We start from the raw sequence: 25,096 nt of genomic DNA, 5'->3' as shown, positions 1-25,096 counted from the left end.
ATAAACCTTAAACTTCTCTCCCATGCCATCCCTCTGAATTTCTTGCAACCTTTCAGCAGCCAAAACCAAGATTGCAAAAAGAGACACATAATGGGTACAAATTATTGCTGAAGTGATCCCTCATAGGTGGGAATGCTCTTGGTACTGGAAAAAAGTAAGTCTCATTTAATTATTTTTAAATGTTTAGCAACCAGTACCATAATGATATAATCTTAAAAGGAGAAATGTAATGTGAAGTGTTGTAAGATTCAATTCCTTGGTTGTCCTAGATGCTTGTATATTAGAAACCTCTAGTAGGTGTGTTGCAACAGAGTGTCAGGATTTCAGGAAGCTAAAGGATTGCAATGATTATTGGAATTTTGGGGCCATTAGAGGACTGTTCATCATCTATGAAGATATTAATCAATTAAAAATATCAAGAACACCATTTATATGCATGAAGTAATTCAAAGAATCAGGAAAAGAAGAAAAAAGGGAATAAAATATAACCGAACAAAATTTTGTGAAGCTTAAAGGGAACTATTGGGTTAATTGCACAAAAAAACCCTTGTACTATAAATTTTTGGCATGTTGACCCCTTGAACTAAATATTAGCATAGAACCACGTTAAATGATCAAATGTTATTGAAAGATACCCCCTCCGTCAATCTGTAGCTAGAAAGTAGCCATTAATAAACTCACGTGCATGTCATGTAATGTCAGAACTTTTTAAAATCCCCGATGTACTTTTTTATTGTCAGAAATACAAGTTCAAAAACTGATGGATTTTTAGAATGCAAGGTCTCTCTCTTCTCCTCTCTTTCTCTGTCTATCACACTTTGTGTCTCTCTCTTGCTATCTCTGCCATTGTATGCCTTTTCTTCCTTGTCATCAACACTCAAACTCCAACCACGACATCTATGAAAACCATAGTTTCTCTGTATATCCTCTTATATCTCCTCTTTCTCTCTCTCTCAACAAGGGGTGACGTCGCCATGACAAGTAAGCTTACACTCTCTCCCCAACCCCATCCGACCGGACCAGCACTGATTACTGCAGCTGAACCGGGTGGGCTGCAATATCTTCAATTGGGTCACATCCATCAACATCCCCTCCTGATCTCTGTCCGTTTGCTCCCTTCCAATCTCAACCAGCTCACCCAGTTCACAAATCTGGCTCTCCAGGAGAACACCTTCCCTGGTTTTTTTTCCCTCTCTTGCTTTCCTCACCTCCAAGCAACAGTTTCACCTCAATTCCCTCCGATTTCTTCATTGAACTCATCATTCAGCGACAAACTTAACTTGGAACATTCCACGCCAGCAACACAAACTTGGTTGATTCTATACGTGTACATTTCGTTTAGATCCCGAACTTGCAGAACTTGCGATATTAAACCGAAATCATTCTGCAATACCCATGCTCCTTGACTTGTCTTTGATTCACTTGCAGGGACTGAGATACGGTGAAGGAGAGGATCAAACAAGAGAGTGAGATTTTGAGTGATGGAGGGGAAGCTCGTGTGAGATTACAGAGCAAGAGATCAATAGATAGGGCTCAAGTGCATTTTAGGGATTTTTACTTTTTCAGTTGCTAAACAACATTGTTAATTGTAGGGAGAAAAGAGCCATTTCACGTTTTCTGTTCTCTCTCTCTCTCTCTCTCTCTCTCTCTCTCTCTATATATATATATATATTATATTGTAGTTGCATAGGGTTTTTTTTTTTTTTGTGGTTAATTTTTAGGGGGCCTAATTTTATTCCAAGTGAGTAGCTTACAAAAATTTATTGTACAAAGTTGTTTTTAACAATTAATCCTAGAACTGTTTGTACTGATTATAAACATGGGAAAACTTAAACTTAAATAATGCTAATTCCAACTTTTGTTAATCAGGTAAATATTAGCAGCATTGTCAGATAACTCCATATTAACCTTTAGGCATATATGCTTAGGGGAACCATTACATAAATTCTAATCTTTTACAGAGAGATCCTTTTCATCTGAACATTGACTTCTTTTGCATTATTTCTTTATATGTGCTTAGTCTTTATCTGTAAACTCGGACACATTGTAAATTTGTAACAAGAATACTGCTGCATGTTTTTCGATTTCCTTTTGTTTTCTCCATTGAGGAAGCAGAAGCAAAATAAGTGACATTGACTTGGTAAAGTTTTCATTATAAAATGTATTTACCAGCTAAAACTTCCATGGACAAAATGGTATTATAACAAACATCACACAGAATTTATTAGAAGCATCAAAAAGTTAGAACTTTTGGTTTTCTATATAGTCAGGAATACCAAATTGTTTAAGATTCCAAATGAAATAGTTTATTAAGGTGTCATTGCTTGCGGCATTGGTTAACTAATAACTATAATCTTCATTCATTAAATCTTCATGTTCATTGACTAACTTCCTATGATCTTCATTCATTAAATCTTCATGTTTATTGAGATTTTCGTCATTTGCTTTCGCATTCATATGTTCTTCATTCACCAAATCTTCAACTAAACTCTCTATTTGTGTATTGCTCCTAAAAAACTAAAGATTATCGCCTTTTTTGAGATTGAATCAACATAAATCTAGACTTCAAAAAAATAATAATAATAATTTGCTTTGTTTAAAGAAAATATATATTACCTCAATATGCAATGATTTGATTCTAGTTCAAGGCAAAATAACCTCACGAGATCCTAAGAAGAGTGTCCTGCTAGCATGTGAAAGAAGATCACAATTAACATAAAACAGATGGAGAATCAAACAGAAAGAATAATAACTAAGCATTGCCGATCATACAATAAATATAATAAAAAAAAATCTAAAATCAAGCTGTTTGGTCAAATGATCTCCTGGCTGGAGTTTTCACTGGAATCTGGAGGAGAGGAGAGAAGACAAAACAGAGTATCCAAAATACAGTCCAAAAGTGGAAATGGGGAACAGAAAACTGCAGCTTCTTTTTTACATTCATTGTTTATATAGCTGCTAAAATTTGATGACTACGGATGACAAAAATATGTGGAGATGAGGTGACTATAAATATATAGGAGGCTGAACTTGTAGTGGTGAAGAATTAGTGGGACTTTTAGGTTATATGTGGCATCCACTACCATATATAGTTTTGTCTTTCACTCTTTATATTAACTACACTTTGTGTGTGTGTTTTTTTTTGGGAGCCAATTACCCCTTTCTTGATTTCAGGATGAGGAATCAACTTTAGTAGCAGTGATTGATTGATCATTGCAACAGAAGACCTGTGCAAATAAATAGAAAAAACCATTAACTTTTGTTTTGTTAAAGCCTGCTCTTGATTTCCATGTGTTTGTACATTCTGATGGCAAGTGCTTTGACAGTATTATAAATTGAAATTCTAGCTGAGCCAACTTCAAATAACATCAATAATGGTGGTATGTATCTTCATATAAAAATAAAATATAAAAAAACCCTTAATTTGGCACTTTTAAGTATGAGCATAATTTAGAGATCGAAAAAGTTAATTATTACCTCAACGGCTCAACCCACTAGAAGGGATCCTTAATTTTCGTAGGATTGAATGTGAAAATGCAAAAACTTATGAGGAAAAGGGGTATGATTGCTGCTGTTGTGAGATTGGAGTGGAATTAAGGAGAGGAAACAAAAAAAAAAAAAAAAAAAAAAGTGCCTGCCTTAGATTATGGACTCGATCGCCATGAAAGACACACATTTATTAAAATACTAAGACAACCATAATATATTCATTCAGCTTTTGATAGCCATCACACACAGTGACACACACACACACACACACAAAACCCTAGTTTGGAAGCTACTTTTCACTATTGGAACAAAGGTAAAGGCCCGAATCAAACGAACCAAAGTTAGAACAAATCAAATAATGAGATGAACCAAAGAAAGAAACATATATAAAAGATCGATTCGTGCAAAAGGAGAGAGCAGAGAGAAAGAGGATGAACATACCTTGTCACCTGAGGCGATAGCGGAGGCTGCGTCCTGCGGAGTGTCGACGCAGATTGTGTCGTCTGAAACTTGCCCTAACTTAATACTCCGTATTTTTTTTTTTTTTTCATCCCCTGTGGGCCTCAAAATTTGAAGCCCAAGGCGACCAAGACTTCTCCTAACATAATTTTTTTTTTCCATCCTCAATGGGCCTCAAAAATTTAGGCCCTCAAAAATTTGAGGCCCAAGGCGACCGCCTTGGGCCAGGGCCAGCCCTGGTTACAATACATGTTCATGGTTTGCAAAATGATCACAGTTTGCCAAGGTTTGAGGCCTTACAAAAGGATGGATCCAAATACATAAAAGATGGCAAAAACAAATTTTTAGTCCTCTTTAAGCTTGTGATGGTTCAATGTCCACAACTTCCTTCCCGAGTCCTGAAAAAAATATTAAATGATAGGGTGAACATAAAGCTCAATAAGTGGTGCCTAAGACACACCTCTTGTGACCCCGTGAATCCAAACAATGATTAGGACAATAGGGAACAGGATCATTCTAAGCCGGGAAAATACAACATCAATTCCAAGTTCAAAACAAACAAATGTTGTGCCATGAGTGCAATGCCATGTATGTCACTCCCCATTTTCTAAATCATCCATCATTTCACAAACTGTTAATATAATCCGTCCTTTTGTGATTCCACAGCAACACGAGAGAAGGATTGGCTACTGTCCTTGACCCTTGGTACCCATGCGGTGTCATTTGGGGCCCAGATAGCTCAATCACACTAGGGTGTTTCCCCTAGTTCTCTATAGGTTATATTAACATGCCGGCCCTTTGGTAACTCCGCGGCGATCAGGTTTTCTCAAAACCATTTTATCCAAATTCTCCCCAAAAATCCCTTTCTGTTTCATTTCAAATAACTTTGCCCTTTTTCATGCCCAATGCTATGAATATATGACACATGCTTTGCCATTTCCAAGGAATTAATGAAATTTCTAGTACACAAATTGGCATGCATCCACATAGTCATTCTAGCAAGACAATAAACTTTTAGGCATGAAAATTAACACTTAGGCATGGAAATTAACACTTAAGCATGTTTTTCACATAATTCCATCAATACACGTAAGCATATAATTCAAATATAACAATTATATCATTTTTGTAGGCAATCAATTCAAATTAAACATGCTTGATAACAATTATTGAAGAAAAATTCACAAAGGAACAAAAAAATGGGAATTAGAAACCCTTACCTCAATCTAAGAAAAACCCCAAATTTTATGCCCTAGATCTCAAAATTGCCAAATGCACCAAACTAGGAATTGCTCCGATCAACTTATAGATCTCGCCGTAATCTTCAATTTGCTGCAAACGGCTTCCAAAAATACTAAAGATTGAGGGAGAAATCAAGGTTTAAAGCCTTGAAGTAAAAAGAAAAAGAAAATGAAAGTTTGAGAGGAAGAAAGAGAGACCAGCGGGAGAGGAAGTAAGTGATGGAGACCAAAAATGTGGTCTCATGACCACTTAAAGTGGTAGTAGGTCCAACATAAAAAAAATATTTTATTTTCCCTTTATTTTGCAGCACAATTAAGTCATTTTAATACACAAACTAAATATATATATGTAACCCACATAAAACACATCAAGTAAAATGCATGCGATGCAAATGAACCCAACTAAAATACCCATATGCCATAATTCCGATAGCAGGTCCCACACAGGACTGTCCCGCCCGAAAAATGAAAAAATGTGAAAATGGCAAACCTGTAACGACCCTGGATTTTTCAACCCAGTGTGTCCTGTGATGAACCGAAAGATGACCCGATAACGGATTCGAAATGCGGAAGCAAAAGAAGCAAGATGGCCTTAAGAGACGTACGTCATCCCTAAGGCACCAAGATGACTCCCCACGAAGTCACGGAACTCAAATGAGCCAAGCAAATGAAACAAGAATGTCAAACCCAAAAAGAATGAATCAAGGGCAAAATGGTCATTTCACACAAAAATGGGTGCCACCGTGCACACCATTGGAAAGACAACGAAAAATGAACATAGTTAGAGTCAAGAATCGCCTGATTCGGTGTCCGGACGGAAAAGTTATGAATTTAAAACAAAGTGGCCTTCTCCGTTTAAGGATTACCACGAACTTATCTCACTAAAATTGGAATAACTCGCATTATAGATGGAATTTAGATGAGTGGTTGGTACCATTGGAAAGCAACTTCAAGCTCTTGAACCTAGACTCAAGAACGACCAGATTTGGATTAGAAATGAAAGAGATAAACCCCTCTGAAGTTGGTGTGACAAAACTGTCAAAGAAAACTGAAAGCTGAAGGCTCCAAGGAGGATCGGTCGATCGAAGGCAAGGGTCAGCGGATTGAAAGTGCATCATCAGCCGGCCGAACCCCCATGGTCAGCCGACCGAAATGCCATTTTTCAAGAAAAGCCTATTATAATGGAGTCTCGAGGCTTGTCAGCCGACCGGTGAATCCTCATCAGCCGACCAACACATCTGCTGTAGTTATAAAAAGCTACTGCAATGTGTGAAAATGGTGCTTAGGCCAATCCTAGGGTTCTACATGCATTCTACATGATCCAGACAAGTTTTAAAACATTTCCTAGACCCGTTCAAGCCTCCAAGACATGCCAAAACAAGGAGAAACTCAAATGACACTCCCATGCATGAATTTTCATGAAAATTCACAAAAATCGCCAAAAATAAATCCAAAGTTGAAACTTGAGAGTTTTGTGCAATGTGGATATGCACGCAAACGTAAAAAGATATTTGAGACGCGTCCCAATGGTCCGCGGCCTCAAAAGAACCCCAATGCAAAATATGACCTCTCAATGGCCAAAAATACCCTAAAACGTAATAAATGAAACCAAATGCGAAACTTAGAACAAAATGGTGTTTGGCCCTTGGCCACACCTCATATATGATCATAGAAACTCCATGAAAGAAAAAGAATAGAATTCCCACACCTGATACAAAATTTATGAAGCAATGGCTTAGCGTTTTTCAATATTTTCATAATAAACTTTGAAAGCAAAAGTGCATATTGTAATACCCCTACTTTTCAAAAAGAAAGAATTGGAAATTTAATTTAATTTTTCATTGATTAATTGTGGTTGCTTAATTGATTTAATTAATATTTGTGTGTATTTAATTTACATGTTAATTGCAATTGTTTAATTATATTATTTGAATTTATTTAAATTAATTGCCTTAGTATTATGTAACTTGAATTTATTACCTGATTAAATTTTTTTTAGTATTAATTTAATTGTTTTATTTAATTAATGTACTGTATTTTCTTTATGGTAACTTAGGGTTTTATTTTACACGGATGTCGCCGACATAGTTAGGGAATGGATATTAGGGTTTTGTTTTCCTGTTGGTAAACAAATTAGAATTAGGTTAAGATTTTGATTCTATAAATATATAGTTTAATGTGGGTTTAGGGTTTTAGAAAAATACACAAAGTTCTTCTCACGTACCTAAGAAACAGAGAGAAAATACAGAGTGCAATAGTGAGGAATTGTAGGAAAACAGAGAGTAAACCTTTGAGGATTTATAGTGAGGTTCAAGGGGAAGAACGGGGTTGCTTCTGGAATGAACCAAGAGCGTCGGAGGTGTAGAACAGTAGTCAACAACGTTGACGGAGAACTCAGAGACGGTGGTTTACAATTTCAAACTCTGAAATTGCAGGCAAGTCTCTGTTCTATTCTTTCCCCTTAATTCGTGTTCTGTGCATGCCTGGTTAGACTTTAGGGTTTTAATAAAGGCTAAAACAAATTGACACAAACATAATCACATGTTTTCCATGCATATATGAATTTATTTGATCTCAGTGAGTTAACCGTTTTGCATACTTGTTGATATTCTGCTATCTGTGTCTTGTACGTTTAAGCCTGTTTTATTGAGATTAGTAATATGATTGGATGCCTTATAATTATTCTGAGAATGAGTTTAATCCCTAGAACAAGATTTTAAAATAGTTTTGAGTTTTACTAAATAAATCTGTTGTAAGTTGTCTAAAGTTGTTATCAGAAATTCTGTAATCGTTGCTGTAAGACTTATGTCTAGTTCAGATCGTGGTTGCATATCAGTGGGTTAAGATTACCCTAGAACTAAGATTGAACCCTAGAACAACCATTAAGAACCTTACAGAGGTCTGGAAAACACCGCAGTCGAAGAAGATGCAGCAGAACGAACGACGGCAACTAAAGGGAGAAGAGCAGGCTCCAAGAAGAGGAGAAGCCGGCTCTTTCTACCTTAGAGCCAGCTCCAAAGGAAGGTGGAGCCGGCTTTAGCATCTAGGAGCCGGCTCCTGGATTAATTGAGCAGGCTCTTTTGAAAAAATAGAGCAGGCTCTTTGTTTTGAATGAGCCTGCTCTCAGTTGAACGCACTAAATTTGGTTTCTGTGCACTTTTTGGTCTGTATAGGTTCTTGGAACTTTGTTTAAACTGTTTTAAATTGTTGTTGGGTCTGGAATAAACCTGTAATATTAAGGGAAATATTAATCCATGATTGGGTTAAGGATTGGAGCAAATTAAATTTACGAGATATCGGGAGTTGCTAACTGTTTTGAACATTTAAACCATGTACTGAAACTTGGAATTTTTCTGGCATATATATTTTATTACTGTTTGGTTGTGTTTAAACAGAAGTATAAGAATAGTAAGTGCTTGAAACCATCTATTCTTGATTTGGAATTAATTGATATATTTGTTTTATAAATTCTATTCAATTTAAGGAGTTTATGGAGGATTGGATTACTACGCCTTGTATTAGCATTTTAAATGATTAAAATATGATAGTTGGATTCTGTAATAATTCCTATTGACTTGTTATCGGTATTAAATGATAATTATGCATATACTGGATTATGGTTGATTAGTATCTAATACTGTTTTCGTCAACTATGTTAATTGGAGGGGCTAATTGTACAGTCTTTTCATACATATAAAGAACTGTAATGAGATATCTAAATATTATATTGGATGCATAAATTGGTTGTATACATGCTAAACTATATTTATGTTTATTCTGGGATGTGGTTGATAAATAATTATACTGCGCTATTAACTACGTGAACTGGAGGATTATATGTACCGGTATGGGACGGCGACATACTAGGTATGGATTAGTTCAAGCACTAAATCCTACCTAATTTGGAATGAGTTGGATTAACCATAAAAAAGGTTAAGTCCTACTTATATGGATGTATATGAACCGGTATGGAACGGTGTCATATGAGGGATGGTTAGTTCAAAACACTAAGACCTACCTATATTGGGAATGGATTGTTTCAAAACACTAAGTCCTACCCAAATTGGATTAAGTTATGGATTAACCATAAAGGTTAAGTCCATCATTTACTTGTGTCATGTCAATCAAATAAATTGAATGACTTGCTATGGTTTCAGGATGGATTTGTTATACATATATTAGAGCACTATACAGATGAATGATATTTTATGTTAGGAGTACGGACTTTATATATTTATTATATGTGCCATGGTATGAGTTTGAGTCTCAGGACCATGGTTAGGGCGCGTATATCGCCTAGGATGAATAACTGGACATAGGTGTTGTTCCCTGGTAGGTCTAGGTACTCATGCCCACCTTAGGGTGCGTATTTGCATGTTGCCTTCTATTCAGGCTGAGACAAACCTACTGGACTAGCGATCATCCTATAGTGTGTACTATAAACATATATGGACTACTCTAGATATTGTTGAGTCTTTCTAGGATGTATCTGCGTATCGAATTACTGTTTGGATCTTAGTAGATCAGGACTTGCATGTGGGCCTGACCCACTCTATTATTTTTCAGGTGTTCGACAGTACCAGGCTTAGAGCTTGATCGTGTTGATGCAGATACAGAGACTCACTTTTCCGATTACATAGGATTTCCTTTCTATTTTAATTTTGGATTTTAATTCTGTAAATTTATTCAAGGATTTGGGATTAGGGGTCCACTAGGTGGATTCCCGAGTTGTACGGTTTAAAATTATATTAATTTATTATTTCGAGTCTGAGGATTCTTATTTTAGTTTTCTTCCAGCGTATTATTATTAATTTATTTATTATTCAGTTTTCATTTTCTGCTTGTTTACATATTAATTGTTTGGTATCCCTCGGATCTGTGCTCGAACTTGATCACCCGTGGCTCTAGAATCGAGGGGTATCACACATATGATACAAATTTGATGCCATTGGCCTATAGCCTCAATTTATACATGTCATATACATTGAAAGGAGTGTACTTATGCACACTTTACATATAGGGCATCAAAGAATACAAGTTTTGATACATAAGGCTATGAAATGATATTTCACGTTAACATTTGTATGAAATGGAAACCTAAAAGCTACAAGTCATCCACGGAGCGATGTGCATCACGAACCAAGTCTTCGTACTTGAACAAAACCCTCAGTAACTTTGGGGTGAGTGAACAAGTTTACTCATAGAGAATGAGCATGCATGACTCGATTTCTTTAGAGACTTTTACATTAACTTGAAACAATGAGAAGGGGACATGCCACTTAACGTCTATGTCAAAGTGAGACTCATGAATCATCCTAAACTACCTTAGAATAATATCAACAAGAATCATGATATATATACATATACGAAGCGAATCAAGGTTGGGATATTTCAAAGAACACGACAAGAATGATACTTAAAAATAGATTAACATGAATTGCATTATCAATACAATTAAGTAAGGTTTGGAATAATCCATACTACACGACAAGAGGATACTAGATATACAAGGATCACTTATCAATGCAATTTACATGATTGGAACATACCAATTAACATAACAAGAAGTATACTCGGATATAAGTCAACAAGGGTTTCATTATCAATGAAATTAACATGATTGGAGCATCCAATTAACACGATAGAAGTAATACATGAAATCAAGGATAAGGCATAATATCTATGCAATAAACAAGATTGGTGCATTTCATATAACAAGACAAGTTTTAAATCTTTAAGGAATAACAACTTGAAATTTAAAGAGTGAAATCAACTAATGAGGAAACTTGGATATCGCCCGGACTAAAACCGTACTCTTGGGATCACTTTAGGGCTACTAACCCATGGGTACCTTCCCCTAGTGCCCACTATAGTGTAGGGAGCTCTCTATCTCCTGTACTAGAACCAAGTCCTAGCCATGTCAATTTTTGATTGATATCCCAAGTCCCAAAATCAATAAGTTGTGCAAGTCAAGATTGTATCAAAATACAAGAAATGCATTAACCACGTTTCATGCACAACCAAGATTTTGGAACACACAAGTCATGCCCTAAGTTCATCAACTATAATGGTATATGAAATGTCAAGAAATCATAGTATGCATCTATATAGATTAGAACCAAGATATATATAGCACATGGAATCCATTGAAGGAAAAATACCACAAGTATAAGATACATGATTCAAGTACTTACTAAGCAACACATGAGTAATTAAATCATTCAAAGATATGGTGCAAGTTTATTCATTACATTAATGAAACCGATATACAAGGAGTTACGGTTAAATCGATGGAAGCATAAAAAAGAATTTAATCTACTTAAGGGATTAAATTATAATGGTTACAAGGTAAGTCCAAATGTTCTACAAACAAGTTATGTCAAGGATCATGTCAAAGGTAAGTTCAATATGAATGCATGATTAACTCGATGGAAGCAAAAAGGGAATTTAATCTACTTAAGGGATTAAATTATCAAGACTACAAGGCAAGTCCAAATGATCTCAAATTAATGTATGTTATACAACATGTCAAGACTTGATTTTAAAGCATGATACAAGTGAATTCTAAGCAAGATACAGCCATGAGTATTAAACTTTAATACTAGAAAAATAATAAATGAAAGATTTCAAAACTTAATCAAATATTCTGGATTTAATATATGTGAAAGTACATGGCATGCACATCAAAAATATCAAGTCAGAAATCCAATGGAGTGAATAGTACACATGGAATAAATTAATTTATCAAATAAATTAAATATTACTAGATTTCAAAATATCTCCGATTACTCTCAAATTCACCTATGTTGAAGAGCATGCTAGGGCCTAATATAATATGACATCTCATATCAATTTCAAGCTAGATAAGGTCACATGAATTAAATTTTCATTCTAGAAAAATATTAATTAAAATCTCCAATACTTATCCAAATGTTCTCAATTTAGTATATATCAATGAACATGTCAAGGTGTAATATTCTATCATGCCACATGTTTAAACCAAGTTATGGACAACCGGGAAAATTAAATCTCACGCAAAGAAATAATAAATTAAAGTTTCTATATTTGATACAAAGACATGTAAATGAGTTGTATAAGCATCACAAGCATGCAATATAACAAGAAAATAAATTATAACACCCTCTACCTTAATTTAAGATGAAAATCTCAAATCCCCACCGAAAGAAAAGTGCTCCGAATCCGACGACACCGAGGGATTTTGTCAGGGCCAACACGGTGAACATGAATCCGAAGGAAGCCCCATGAAAATAACAACTTAACTTCAAACCTGAATGCAAGAAATGGTCAGAAATTGATTCTAATAAGGGGAAAAGGTAGAACACGTCAAGGCCCACGATAAACGTTAAAGCCGAAGAGTTTTCACTAAGGAAATCAAGTGGAGGAGAAGAAAGAATGAAGGCTGCCCCTTGAGCTCCCATGGCTTCTGGCCAAGAGGGGGGAAGAAGATGAAGAAATCTGACCTTTTGACTTAAGACTCCCCTATTTATAGAAAATCTTAAAAGTGCCCCGAAAGGGTCCCGCCAGGTCCGAAAAAGTGAAATTTGAGCAGACGCGCTCAAACAGCAAAACTCCACGAACAAAAAAGATTCAAAATGAGAAAATATGCGCAACGGAAGAAACGGCGTCAAAAACTGGTCCCGAGCAGAGAGATATGGCCCAAACAAGTTTGGCGACAACTAGGGCCAGAAACCCTGAAACTGGAGAAAAACGACCAGAAGGAAATTCTAAGAGTACACGACTCGACAAAATGTGAAAATGAATCCCGTACGAGGATCCAGGCTCAAAACGAGGTATTTTTACAATAACTTTTGTTAATTGCACAATGGCCCCTCCAAAAAGGGTTAACTGCACTAATGACCCAGAATGAAAATATCTTCCAAAAATATTTTCTTAAAAATCCCTTCAATAAAATATCTTCAAAATATATTTACGAAAAACATCCCAAGAAAAGAAAAAGATTTCGAAGAATTGTGCATCCATGCCCCTATGGACACCGGGAGCAACCAGAGTACTTTCTTGCAAAAGTAAAAATACGTATTTCGTGGAAACCACTTAGACTGAAGATACGTGAAGTCAAAAACTAACTCCAAGCATGAAAAGTGAGGCTGAGCCAAAAAGTGACAAACGGAAAAAAGACAAAATAGGGAAAAGGATGGAATAGGGAAAAGGACAAAAAGTGAATAGTGTCAAAAAACGAAAAATGTGAAAATGACTCGGTCCTTAAAGGAAGTTGTTAATCCAAACGAAAGAGTCTCAGAAACCATTTTCGAGCACTCGAGACAACACTCAGTGACGAGAAACAGAACTCGGGAAGGAAAATTAAAAAGAAAAAAAATTATCCGTAAAATTTCAGAAAAAGGAAAGGAAGGTAAATGACCAGGTCATTACAAAACCTTTCAGTTCAAAGAGTCTTAAACTCAATGAAACACCCCAACCAACTCTCGAACACAACCGATGTGATACCCCTCGATTCTAGAGCCACGGGTGATCAAGTCCGAGCACAGATCCGAGGGATATCAACTGTCAATATGTAAACAAGCAGGAATAAAAACTGAATTAAGAATAAATTAATAATGCGCTGAAAGAAATCTAAAATAAAAATCCTCAAACTTTAAATAATAAATTAATATAATTTAAATCCTTCAAATCCATACAACTCGGGAATCCATTTAGTGGACCCCTAATAATTCCAACTGATAAAACGTTTACAAAATTAAAATCCAAAACTAAAATAGAAAGGAAGTCCTATGTAAGCGGAAGAGTGAGTGTCTGTATCTGCATCAACATGATCAAGCTCTAAGCCTGGTACTGACGAACACCTGAAAAATAAGAGTGGATCAAGCCCACATGCAAGTTCCAATCTACTACAATCCGTACATAAACCCGATACGTAGATACATCCTAAATAGCTCAATAATAGCTAAAGTAGTCCATATAGATATAAGTACACACTATAGGACGTTCGCTAGTCCAGTAGATCTGTCTTAGCCTAAGTAGAGATACCATGCAAATCACATATAATATGGTCATGTGTACCTAGACCTACCAGGGAACAACACCTATGTCCAGTTATCCATCCTAGGCAATATACGCACCCTAACCGTGATCAGGAGACTCAAGCTCATACCACGGTAACATAAATATATATATATAAATTCCTTCCTAAGATTGAAAAATAAAGCAACCATCCATTATGTCATTCAACTATTTTAGTTGACAGGACATGCATCCATGTAGGAGTTAATTATTTTAGTTAATCCATTACGTATGTATGATTGGGTTGGAATTAGCGTTTTGATCTAATCCGTCCCTCCGTATGTCACCGTCCCATACCGGTACAAACATGCATATGATCCACAGATAATGCACATTCAAATGAACATCAAATATATTCAGAAACAAACATAATAGCAATCAAATATAGACAAGATCCTATTATGCATCCAGTATATGATTGTAATCATAGATCCTCCTTTTAAATTGTTAAAGTACTGATAAACAATTTAAGCCATCCATTTCCATATAATTGACAGAACAAAAATTATGACAGTTCAGCAATTATCATCCATAAAATAATATAATGAATATCAGAATTATAAACTGCACATTATACTAGAATTCCCAACCAATACATCCATACTAGTTCATTTACATTATTAAAACGAAGACTAGCATTTAAATCCTCCCCAATCATTGTCGGCATGCAAATTAATATATAAATCCCACGGCGTCTATTTAATCCCCGATTATAATCTGGAGTGTGATATAAATAACATACAGACATATAACCTGAGCACCTACACTCAGATTCCATAACCACACTCCTATTACTCCGTTTACTTTGTTAAAACAACCAAAAGCACTAAACCTTCCATATTCCGAGACGACATGCAAATTATTACTTAAAATTTCATGAAGTCTATTAATTCGGTGTAAACCAACTTCCTGGCCCTTATATAAAATATAACATTGATATAACACCCCAGAGAACAACTTCCATTCCAGTCCAGTTACTTTGCTAAAACCACTGGCATCAACCATCTTCCTCCTTCTTCGACAGTATGCCTAATCATATGTTTATTTTTTTCATGCTCAACCTTTTATGATTAGCACACTAGCTTGTAATAACTATTTCCATGCTTAAATAGATTAATTTTAAACTTATAAAACCTCCCACAACTTCCCAGAATTCACTTCCAAGGCCCTGAAGTCCAAAAACCATAAAAAACCCACGTACTGGGCATTTAGAAAATTGGAGCCGCCTCCAATTTTAAGTTGAGCCGGCTCCACCCATATTAAAGCATCCTCAACACTTTGTGGAGCCAGCTCCACTTCAATAGAGCCACCTCCATTGAAGTGTGGAGCCGCCTCCACTTCCCCAGCCTCCGTTTTTCCTTCTCTACTTCCTCTATGTTGCCTTCTTCGTGTCCGGCAAAGCCTCAGCCCTCTGTCCCACCTTTTTGTTAAAGATTTCTAAGGTTCAAATTAAGTCCTAACAAGCCTAGAAACTTCTTTAATTCTAGCATGAATTACCTAGCAAAAGCTTAAACCATGAACGCAACAGTTTATGTTTTATCCGTTTGTCTTCTTCGCGTCCGGCGAAGTTCAACCCTTCGTTCTAGAATTTTTCTTACATTCCTAGGGTTTAATTCAAGTTCATTGAATCTTAGAAACTCCTCAAATTCTCTTATGAAATTAATGACAAAAATTTAAAACAAAAACATAATAGTTCATAGTTTCAAAAGCGAACAGGGGTTTAAAACTGTACAGAGACTCTATCACGCATAAACATCCGTTTTAATAATTAAATTAGATTCCTGGAGACTATAGAGAATGCACAGAATACAAGTTTACAGGAAGGAGATAGAATGAAACTTGCCTTTAGGTTTCGGTTTGAAACCTTTCAACGCCGGGTTTATAAATTCCGGTAACCCCAACACTGTTCTCCTCCTCTGGCCACCGTTCCCCTCCTCTGTGACTTCTTGATTCTATCTAAAACCAACCCCTTCATTCTCCTTTAGCCTCACAAGCTATCATCAAAACCCTCTCTGTTTCCCCTTAAGCTTCTCTCTAGTTTTCCTCTCAAGACCTCTCTTTGGTTTCCTCTCAAAACCTTATTACGTGAATAGAGTTCTTCCCAACCCTAGCAGACATATCAGGATATATAAATAGGCATCCCAATCTTAAGTCTGATTGTATCCGTATCTCTATAGGCTTTAATTAAACCCTAATATAAGTCGGCGACCTAATTATACCGAAACAATAAAACCCTACGACACAAACAACTTATAAAAGCTACCAAATATAATCTACCCAAGACACGTTAATTAAAACTAATAAATCAAAGAAGTAAATTTAATCACAATTAAACAATTAAATAAAACCAACCAACAAATAATTACAATTAACCAATTAAATAAACAAATACATAATAACAATTAACCAATTAAATTAAAATAAATTCCCACTAAATCAACTAAGCAAATAAACCACATAAGTCACATAATTAAATCAAAATGCTATAAAAACAAAATTAAATTCCTTTTTTTATCCTTTTGAAAACTAAGGGTATTACAACCGACACACTCCACAGTGTTCGGTATGCAAAACAGCAAAAGACAAAAATGCCCTTGGACCGACAAAAATTTCCAAAAAAATAAAAAAATGGTGAAAATTGGAAACATCACATTAATCTTGAATGTTCTAGAACCTTATCCTATCTTATTTCCTCGTTTTAGTCTAATTTCATATTTTTCTCCTTTTTAGGCACTTATCTCCAAAATAAGTCAAATCAGCTAAATTAGTGCATTGGAAGAAGCAATCTAAAGTCTAGTAGAAGAAAGGAGCAAAGTGGAAGCAAAGTGGTGAAAATTTCATATTTAATCAATCGAACAAAGCTATGATCGATCACATTGTGATTGTTCCCACCCTGCCATGATGGATCAAACCCTTGTTCTTATCCTCAGGAAAATTTCCTATTCGATCGATCCAACCTTTTATTCGATCGATCGAACCTTTTGATCTTATCTTCATAACTACTTTTGTCATCTTCCTATAAATATCTCAGCCTTTGTCATTAACCAAATAATTATGCCGCAATACTTTGATCGATCGAAGCAGCAGTGTGATCGATCGAACTGCCTCAAAATGTGTGCAATTTAGATTTCAAGCCCAATTGAAGGTGTGCTCGTGGTGCAATCATTTGGAGGTCCTAGTGCATGAGGTTTGACCATTAGGTGTGACATTTGAGCTACCTATATAAGGAATTTGGCTATTTTTAGTAGGGAGGTTGGTTAGTTAGAGAGAGGATTGGCTAGAGATTAGAGAGAGAACACACATTTTGGGAAAGTTCTTCCACTCTTTTAGGGTTTCTACCAAGAACACCAAGGGAGAAGGATGAATTCAATTATGAAGAAAGCACTTGAGGGGTGGATGACAACAACCATGAGTGGCTAGACTATTCTCTTGGGGCTAGAGATAACCCTAAGCTTGCCTCCTAAACTTTGATACTTTGTAATTGGTGGGGATTTGTGTAGTAATTCTTGTTTTGACCTCATATTTATATAAATCTTGTTTCTACATGGTTTGTGTAGTTTAATACTTCCAATTGATCTTTTAATTTTCTTCATATGTCTATGTATGTTAGAATGAATGGTCATGTGCTTATCTCTAGATTTTATGAGTTTGATGCATGTCTATGTATGTTGGAGTTATAAATCCAGTGTTGGTCAATGCATGGTGCTTAATGGATTACTCTTGTGGTTTATTTGAGAGATTAAACTTATTTTTTGATGGATTGTACTACCTCCTTAACTTAATTAGTTTAATTTTCATGTTATTAGCATAATTGTAGTATAATTGCTTTAATTTCCTAGATAAGTGGACAATCCATTCTTATTGTTTGATGATCCATGCTTATGGGTACAAGTAATATATTTCTTTAGATTCTTGTGTGTGCATTAATTGTGGGCTTATGGAAGGATTAATGGCTTAATTTGATATGTTGTGCTATTCACTAGATTGATTAGACAATGTATGCTTACTTGGCCATCCAAGTTTAATATTTCAATTAATGGCACACACTTCTTTTACAACATATAATCCCCCTAATTTAACAAATATTGAATGTCTAGAAAGGCAAGGCTTAGTGGTGAGCTCTATGTCCCAAAAACCCTCTTTCATTCTCTACACCTCATTTATTTAGTTATTTTACATCGCATTACTTTAGCTTAAATTGTAGTATAACTCAACGAACAAACTCCTCTTTTGATCATTCGACCTACTAACATTGATTCCGAAATACCTTACTTTTCCCTTGGGACGATCCCTGCTCATTCTTCCTACGCTAGTAGTAGTTAGTAGTGGTAGTGGCATTCTACAAATTCAAACTTGGCCACCAAATCACACAATCACAATTTTAGGACATCAGAATTGCTAGTCACCAATATTAGATGGAAAGGATCTAATTAATTAAATAAATATGATTTAATCTTTTTAATAGTTAATTTGTGTAATTAAATATGGTTGTTGATGATATGTGATTTAATCATTGTCGTTGATTTACCTAAGAATTACTAGCATGATACATGGTTGTAAATATTTGTCTTAACATGATTAGTTATGAATAAAATATTATTATGATATTAATCATGCTTCTATCATATCTATTGTTTTTGGTTGGAATTATAATGAACTATAATTATTATGCTGATGATATGATGAGATTTATCCTTGTTTGTGATGTGATCATTAAGATGGTTACTAAGCCAGGCTCCTTAATATTTTATACCATTGTTAAGATATGGTATTATTGTATTAATATGTAAGGGGGCTAGCTGTTAAGTCATGACACTCTACTTGTGCCGTTGTTAGATATGACATTTATTTATTAATGTTGTATATCTATATGTGAACCATGATACGAGCTTGAGGTCTCGGGATCTATGGTTAGGACTGAGGCGTATATTGTCGGATTCATATGGGTAGCTAGAATAGGAGATGTGTGTGCCCTGGTAGATGACAGTATTCATGACCACTTTGTGTGCTCTTTGTATGATGCCTACTACACGGTTGAGACTACCATATTACTAGTGAGAGCCCTAGTGTGTATATATGTATATATTGAGTATGTAGATATAGCATGAGTTTGGCTAGGTATGTATTGATTATCGGTTCTTTGATTGGGTCGTAGTAGAGGGAACTTGTTTGTGGGCTTGACCCACTATTTTATTTTTCCGGTCCTCGGCAGTACCAGTCTTAGAGTTGTTCGTGTAGATTTGAGATTATTCATCTTCACTCTTCTAAATCATTGATGTAGGACATTCTTCAGTTTATTCATTTATTTATCAGACTTAGTATTAGTATTTATTTCAGTTGGGATTTTATTTAGGGGTCTACATGGTCTGGATTCCCGAGTTATATTCTGGAGGATTATTGGTATCAGATAAGTTTATTAATTATTAGATTTTATTCATTGAAAATTTAATTATTTAATTAATATTTTAGTTTTCCTTTCAGCTCTTATTTATTCTTTATTTATCCATTTGTATTCTGTGTTCGTTTATTACCTTAATTGTTTTGATATCCCTCGATCTCGTGTGCGGACCTGATCAGCCCGTGTTCCGGAATCAAGGGGTATTACATCATTGGTATTGTTGTGCGCCACATTAACCAGTGATGTGTGTTAATCATATTTTAACCTTAGAAATAACTGTATTTCCTTTAGATGACCTCGGATTCGGTTAAGGACTCAAATAATAATTCGGACCCTTAGGTTCGGGTCAATACACTTTGTCACTACAACCATGAAGAACATCAAGGTCACTCCAATGTAAATGAAGAAAGCAGATCTCTTACAAGCTCAGAAAGTTAAAAACAAAGGGTCTTTTGTTAAGAATAAGATGATGTGGTTACCTAAGAAGCTGAACTCAGTTAGTATGTTGGTTTACACAACCTTTAAGGCTTGTAATACTAATGACAAATGGTATGTTGACAGTGGGTGTTCAAGGCATATGACATGTGACAATTCAAAGTTTTCATCATTAAAGAAGTTTGATGGTAGCAATGTGATCTTTGGAGATAATCAGAAGGCTGAGATTGTTGATATTGACACTGTGAGAAAGTTGAAGAACTACCAGAGATAAATGAAGTTCTACATGTTGAAGTACTCAAACATAATCTTCTAAGTGTGAGCCAATTATGCGATACTAGCAAGAAGGTGTTTTTTGACAAAAACAAGTATAATGTGGTTAAACTTGCCTCAGACAAGGTTCTCTTCTCAGCCATAAGATCCTTAGGAAATGTTTATACAAAAGGCTTGGACATATTCACTCAAGGAATATCTCTAAGATTTTGAAGCTTAAAGTTGTGAAAGGCTTACCTCAGTTGAAGTTCAATGAAGATCACACCTGTAGAGCCTGCCAACAAGGAGAGCAAACTAAGGTTTCATTCCCCACTAAAGAAGTCAACACCTCAAGGCCACTTGACTTAATTCATATGGACCTATGTGGCTCTATAAGAACTACAAACATTAGTGGAAGTAAGTATTTCATGTTCCTCATTGATGATTTCAACAGAATGGTGTGGATTTACTTTATGAAAGAAAAGTCTAAGGCCATTTCACACTTCATCAAGTTTGTTAATCTTGTTAAAAATGAGAGATGATGCATTGTTAAGAAGCTTAGATCAGATTTTAGCACAAAATTTACTATGAGAGAATTTGAAAGCTATTGTGATGTAAAATGTATCAAGAAGGAGTTCTCAGTTGTGGCCACACCTCAACAAAATTGGGTGGCTGAAAGGAAGAACATAACTATACAAGAAATATGAAGAACAATATTGCTTGAAGAAGGTCTTGCTAAGGGTTTTTGGGCTGAAGCTGTGAATACAGCTGTGTACATTGTCAATAGAGTGCTTCTCAAGCCAAATTCAACTAAAACCCCTTTTAAACTCTGGTATGGAAGACCTAGAACTGTACATTACTTCAAAGTATTTGGAAGCAAATGTTCCATTCTTAATCACATTGACAACCTAGGGAAGTTTGATTCAAAGGCTGATGAGGGTATCTTTTTGGGTTACAAAACCAAGAGCAAGGCTTATACATGTTATAATCTCAGATCCTCCAAGATGGTTGAGTTAATTCATATGAAGTTTGATGAAAAACCTTAAGCCATTGTCTATGAAGATGAAAGTTCATTTCCAGGGTCAAATGAAGCAAGTACTTCACCTTGAGAGCCTACAATCCACAAAGAAACTTCATTTCATTTTCTATAAAAGCAAGTTCAAAATGAAAACATCATTGTAAGCCCTAAAAAGGGCATTCAAACTGTAACGACCCACTCCACCACATGGTATGATATTGTCCGCTTTGGGCCTGAACCCGCACGGTTTTGCTCTTGGGCTTCACCCCAAAAGGCCTCATACCAATTAGAGATGACACACTTACATATAAGCACTTCACCTTTCCTCTACCCAGGTGATGTGGGACTGTGCACCCGTAACTCGCCAGTGTGGTAGCCTGACAGTGTCTCTCGCACCCGCCCACAGCACACCCGCCCACAAGGTCATCACAATCCACCCCCCTTGGAGGCCCGATGTCCCTGTCGGCACACTTCCGACTGGGTCAGGCTCTGATACCATTTGTAATGACCCACTCCACCACATGATATGATATTGTCCGCTTTGGGCCTGAACCCGCACAGTTTTGCTCTTGGGCTTCACCCCAAGAGGCCTCATACCAATTAGGGATGACACACTTATATATAAGCACTTCACCTTTCCTCTACCTAGGCGATGTGGGACTGTGCACCCGTAGCTCACCAGTGTGGTAGCCTAACAGTGTCTCTCATACTCGCCCACAGCACACCCGCCTACAAGGTCATCACATAAACCAAAGCCAAGAAGAGGCTCAGTGAACTTGAACAAGAAGATGAAGGAGAATACAGTCACTTTGGCATACTCTATTGTAGCTATGAAAGAAGAGCTTGATCAAATCCAAAGAAATGATACTTGGACTCTTGTATCATGACCAGAAGACAAGAATGTTATTAGTTCAAAGTGGATTTTCAAAAACAAAATGATTGAGAAGGGTTCTATGATCAGAAATAAGGAAAAATAGGTATGCAAGGGATATGTTATATAAGCTGGTATTGATTACAATCAAACTTTTGCTTCAGTGGCAAGAATGGAATCCATTAGAATGATGTTATCATTTGCTTATCACAAACAAGTTAAGGTCTATCAAATGGCTGTGAAGTCTGCCTTTTTTAATGGAGAACTAAATGAAGAAGTTTAATTGCTTGGAACAACTAAAGGGTTTTGAAGATTTAGAGTTTTCCTCACATGTCTTCAAGCTAAGAAAATCCTTAAATGGTCTTAAACAAGCTCCTAGAGCCTGGTATGAGAAGCGACACAACTTCTTGATTGAATAAGGTTTTCACACAGGAAAGGTTGATAACACATTTTATGTTAGAACACATCAAGATTAATTCCTAATCCTGCAGATTTATGCTGATGATATCATGTTTTGTGGCTCAGATTCCTTCTTGACCTCTGAATTTGTAAACCTTATGAAAAGAAGGTTTGAAATGTTCACGATTGGCACTCTAAGGTACTTCTTATGCCTTCAAATACACCAATCTTTCATTGGCATCTTCATTTCTCAAGAGAAGTATGCCACTGAGTTGCTTAAGAAGTACAATATGGCTGAAAACAAGGTTGATTCACACTCTTATGCCCAAATACCAAGCTTACACTTGAGTGTACCATAAAAGTTGTCCCTTCAACTCTTTATAGGTCCATCATTTGAAGTTTGTTGTATCTTACAGCCTCTAGACCTGACATTATGTATTTTGTGGGTTTAGTTGTAAGATTTCAAAGCAATCCAAGAGTTTCTCACCTTTTAGCTGCCAAAAGAATATTAAGATTTGTCAAAGGAACTCTCTTTTATGGCTTGCATTATTTGTTTTCCCCTACATTGCTAATTACAACCTATTTTGATGCTAATTGGGGTGGCTCATTACCTGATAAGAAGAGTACTTCAGGTTATTGTTACTTTCTTGGCACCAACATTATCTCTTGACTTAGTAAGAAGCAAGATAGTATGTTCCTTTTAATCTCTGAAGCTGAGCACATTGCTGGTTCATAAGTTGGTTCTCAATTACTGTGGATGAGAACAACACTCAAAGACCTTGGTCGTCAGTTCTCAAGATCTCCCAAGCTTTATTGTGAGAACCAGAGTGCAATTGCCATCAGTAAGAATCTGTTCTCCACTGGAAAAGAAAGCACATTGATATTAGGTATCACTTTCTTGGAGATAAGGTTCAAAAAGGCCTAATTGATATCACTTATCTGCCCACTGAGCACCAAATTATAGATATCATGTAATACCCCTAATTTTTGGAGATTTATTTAAGTATTTTTATTGTATTTTTATTTAATTATGTCGCTAATTGATTATTTGTTTTATATTTAATTGTGTGATTAATTGATTATTTGTTTATTTAATTATTTTAATTGAGTTAATTAAATTATTTATGTTGGCTAATTGTGTATGTGTATTTTATTTGATTTCATGTGATTTGTTTATGTAATTAAATTGCTTTTAAATGTTTAATTATGTTAGTTAAATGATTTATTTTATTTTAAAAGTTCATAGTTTTGGGTTGTAATCGATAAACTAGCTAGATGGGTCTTGGACTATTTAAACGGGATCTTAAATGGGTTAAATAGTGACCCATGGGGATTAGTTGTTATATATACAATGAGGTGTGTGTGTGTATATATATATATATATATATCTATATTATGTTTCATTAAAATAATTATTTATTATATTATTTAGTTTGTTTGAGATTGTCAAACGTATGTTAGGTTTAGGATATATGTAGTATATATATATATACACACACATATAGAATAGATCTAAAAAGAGAAAAAGAGAAAAGAAAAGAGAGAATGGCATAAAAAAGAGAGAGAGAGAGAAAGAAAGAGAAGGAAGAAAAAGAAGAAGGATCATTAGAGTGGACAACGATAACCCGAAGGCTACCGGCGCTAGAGAAGAAAGAGTTTAGCTTTCGATCTGAAAGTTTATGGCAAGTTCTCTGTTTTACATTTTTCCCTTAGATTTGTGATCTATATGTCTTTAACATAACTTTAGGGATAATTAAGAGCTTAATAGAATCTGAATCCATTTGTAAATTGATCTAGAGCGTGGGGTTTAGTGGATTTATGTTCATATTTGTTCTTGATGTATGATTTGGTAAATTCATGGCTTAGATCTAATTTAAATGGATTTTTACATGTTATAATGTTGTAAATTTGTGCTTGGGTGTTTATGGGACTTAGTAACATGTTTTAGGACCCTTAACAATGGAGAAGAGGGCTGAAATTGGAGTTCTCGAGCTGTTTCCTGAAATAGTGCTCAAGCACGTTATTACAGTGCTCGAGCAATGTCTTCTGCGAAATAGTGCTCGAGTACTATTGGGAAATTGCTCGAGCACAGTATTATAGTGCTCGAGCACTGTCTTCTGTGAAATAGTGCTCGAGCACACTAAGGACAGTGCTTGAGCACTGTGTGAGGTTTTTGGGCAAATATGTCCCATTTGGTTCCGAATTGATTATTTAAGGTTCCGAACACTAAATAGGGACTTAGGGAATGTGATATGTGAATTTAAACAGGCATGATAATAACGATGCAAGCAATTGGAATTTATTTATTATGAATTGGTGAACTTAATCTTTCAAATTGTTTTAACAGTTGAGATTAAATATTTAACATGGGATATATTTGTGGAACTCTTAATTGGTTGTGAATATAAAATATCAGCATGTTTAGGGTTCAAATTTTGTTGAGATAATTGTTGTAGGAAGCTTTAAATGAATTATAA

At 35.5% G+C, this 25,096-nt stretch overlaps 1 protein-coding gene across 17 annotated transcripts in view; it reads right to left on the bottom strand.

The window, feature by feature from the left end:
- LOC132286085 (putative disease resistance RPP13-like protein 1) overlaps nucleotides 1-25,096 on the bottom strand; it is a 105,878-nt gene that overhangs the window by 30,561 nt on the left and 50,221 nt on the right. For 2 of the 17 annotated variants that reach the window (XR_009472668.1, XR_009472672.1), the window contains exons 1-2: nucleotides 3,931-4,125; nucleotides 2,617-2,683 (exon numbers count right to left, since the gene is read on the bottom strand). The exons of 9 other annotated variants lie outside the window; for them this stretch is intronic. The gene's annotated coding sequence lies outside the window, so the exon portion shown is untranslated. Of the gene's footprint in view, nucleotides 1-2,616; nucleotides 2,684-3,930; nucleotides 4,136-25,096 lie in introns of those variants that run through there. 6 more of the 17 variants (XR_009472670.1, XR_009472674.1, XR_009472671.1 and 3 more) reach the window with 6 other exon arrangements.

The sequence above is a fragment of the Cornus florida genome, unplaced genomic scaffold (assembly GCF_030987335.1).
Source record: "Cornus florida cultivar Cherokee Brave unplaced genomic scaffold, ASM3098733v1 CherokeeBrave_3.0.0_Hap2_Chr11, whole genome shotgun sequence".
Classification (NCBI taxonomy): domain Eukaryota; kingdom Viridiplantae; phylum Streptophyta; class Magnoliopsida; order Cornales; family Cornaceae; genus Cornus; species Cornus florida.
The sequence above is the reverse complement of the archived record's forward strand: the minus strand, read 5'-3'. Positions and strand labels throughout refer to the sequence as shown.